The sequence below is a fragment of the Thalia democratica genome, unplaced genomic scaffold (assembly GCF_965202585.1).
Source record: "Thalia democratica unplaced genomic scaffold, ktThaDemo2.hap1.1 HAP1_SCAFFOLD_1443, whole genome shotgun sequence".
NCBI lineage: Eukaryota > Metazoa > Chordata > Thaliacea > Salpida > Salpidae > Thalia > Thalia democratica.
In genome coordinates this window covers 27501-30301 of record NW_028140303.1, presented here as the reverse complement: position 1 = coordinate 30301, position 2801 = coordinate 27501, and the positions used below count along the sequence as shown (strand labels likewise).

Here is a 2801-nt window from a genome sequence, read left to right as displayed (position 1 = left end):
GGATTGTAGTGGTGGCCTACTTTGTAGGTTTTTTGCCTAGTTTGTTTTTTGCCTAGTAGTGTTTGCCTAGTTTGACAAACTATTGTATATATATTGTATAACTTTATTTGTATTATTTTTTATTTAAATTACTACTTATTATTAAAGAATTAAATTTTCTTAGAAAAAAAAACTATGTATTTTAACTAATGCTTATTTTATATGTTTTGTTTTATTTTTATTCAAACTTACTTTAAACCTCTGTATTTTTTATACAATACGATTAAACTATATAACAGAAAAATAATTAAATAATCAAACTATTGAATAAGCAGTTAATTAGTGTGTTTTTTTATGCTTCTTTCATTTTTAACTTACTTGTTAACCATATTTCTTTTATTAAAGTATAAAACTAACAGTTACTAAAATAAAATAATCATAAAGTCAATACACAAAACACTAACTTTTTATAATTTAAATATGCAAACATGAATATAGTTATGAATCTATTATTTATTCAAATAGAATTATTCAAAGCTTATAATTATAAAGCTTTTGTATAATGTTTCAATTACAGTGAACTTTAAGTAAGATAAGTTTTTTTTTTTTGTATTAACTACAAAATTGGTATTTTAGTTTATTATTAGTAACTAAATACTTATATTTATTATATTTAAAAAAAAACATCTATACTAACTCTAATTTCAAAGCATATTAAAACATACAAATTTTACCAACTAAATATTTATTTTTATTTTAATTATTATAACTTTCAAACATAAGCTTGTATACCTTATATACCTATATACCTCATATAGTAGGCTTGACATAACATAACATTATTTAATTCTTTTTGTTTGAAATAAACTCATTTAGTTATTAGTAAATTACAACATAAATGTTTATAACAATATAACTAAGATTTAGCTTTTGAGTTAGTAAACTTTGATAGTTTTCTTTTAATAGTTTAATAGTCCTTATTTAAGTTCAAACAAAATTGCTATATATTTAATACACATACAAAAGTAAACTAAGTAAACGTAATTCAATAGTTTCTATTAAGTAAAAGTAATTACAAATACATTAAGTTAATACAAAACTTTAAAAAGCTTTTGCTAGTATCTGTTGGTAACAGTAAATAACTTATTATGACTCACAATACAAAAGTGCAAAATTTATTTTCGTTTGATTTTTCAAGTAGCCACGCTTTTATTTGTTTTTGGACAAAAAAACTTTTAAGTTTTAGTATAAAAGACTAATTGTATTAATTTTAACTCAGAAAATTGTACTCTACAAGATGGTGCCATTATTTTTTCGATATCTCAAACTGGTCAAACCACTTTTTTAGCGCTCTAATTGGTTTAAACAGCAAATAACGTTATCTGATTGGCTTACGTTTTTATTTGCTAATAACTAGAATTTACTTTTCTTTTAAGCGTTAAAGAAATGTAAATAAACGAGTAATAAGTATAAATAGGTCAGAAAGAAAAATAGTACAAAAAAGATGAATTCAAAAAGCAAAGGCCTACGGCACGTGGTATTCCCAAGCGGTCACCCATCTAAGTACTAACCACGCCCGACACTGCTTAACTTCCCAGATCGGACGAGATGGGGTGTGCTCAGTGTGGTATGGTCGTAGGCGTTTGAAAGCGTTTACAAGCCTTTATAAACCCTTCGGTTTGTTTAAAAAACCTATTTGCACTTGATTTACAATCAATTTGATATTTTAAAATTATTCCTTATAAAATTTCAACTTGATGTAAGTATTTTTTTTATTAAAACCTTTTTTTTTGGTGTTTTAATTACAATTACTCCCTGTAACTTTATTTAAGACTTTGTTTAAAAGATTGTTAACTATATTCTATATTAAATACTATGATTAGAAGTAAAGTTTATTAAGTGATTAAACTAAATAAAAAATAATGTTAAAATAAACATGTTGTGTTTAGTTTGTTTTACTATTTCTCATTGTTCTATTTATAGATGGTTTTGTTTTACTTCAAGAATATTTATAGTTAGTTTCTAAAGAATATCTCATACTACATCAGATTTTACGATTAACTTAATTTTAGGTAATAAAATATTTGACGTTTAATTTAATAACTCAACTATGTTTATGTTATAAAATAATAGTATATAATACACATACATTATAATATAATAATATGTATAACTAGTTGTTTTACTTTAAAATGAATAATTAAGTGGAAGAATTAAAAGAACTCACATTTTTGAAGAGAGCGTGGAAAACCAGAATAGTCTATTAAAACATTTATTAAATTATCGATAAATATAGAATACAATAGAATTAAACATATAAACGTAACTGTGGTTGCTTAGAAACTAAACAAGAATTTTTTTAATAAAAATATAAAATAGTTATTATATAGAATTAAAATAAAATAAAAGTAATATAAATTATATTTTTAAACTAAATAACAATTCACGAGCAATATTAGCGCAATGTCAGAGTATGAGTTTATAATAAAGGAATTGCTTCCTTGATGTTGATACTTACCTTATTCAAATAGAATACATTTTCAGCAATCAGGCTTGTGTTTATCTTAGCGCGCGTAACACAACGTTTGTGGGTTTTGGCACACTTTTGTCGATAGTGGGCGCCCCGCCTTTTAAGTACAGAAATTTCGGGAATTTTCGATTTTCGGAATTCTGACTCGACAGATCGTTTTTGTTTGGTCCAGAGACCCCGTAAAAAATTTTTCAGCCCATTTGAAGCATGATGAAAAAATGTTATTTCGACCCCCTTTTTTTAGGGGTTACGGGGACATCAACCCATTTTTTGGAATAAAAAACTCCTAGAA

At 24.7% G+C, this 2801-nt stretch overlaps 1 non-coding gene across 1 annotated transcript; it reads right to left on the bottom strand.

Moving 5' to 3' along the window:
* Window positions 1-1501: 1501 nt before the first annotated feature.
* Window positions 1502-1620, bottom strand: LOC145848466 (5S ribosomal RNA). Its single transcript, XR_014371976.1, has one exon. It is a non-coding gene; the product is annotated as a 5S ribosomal RNA (ribosomal RNA).
* Between the last annotated feature and the right edge of the window lie 1181 nt (window positions 1621-2801).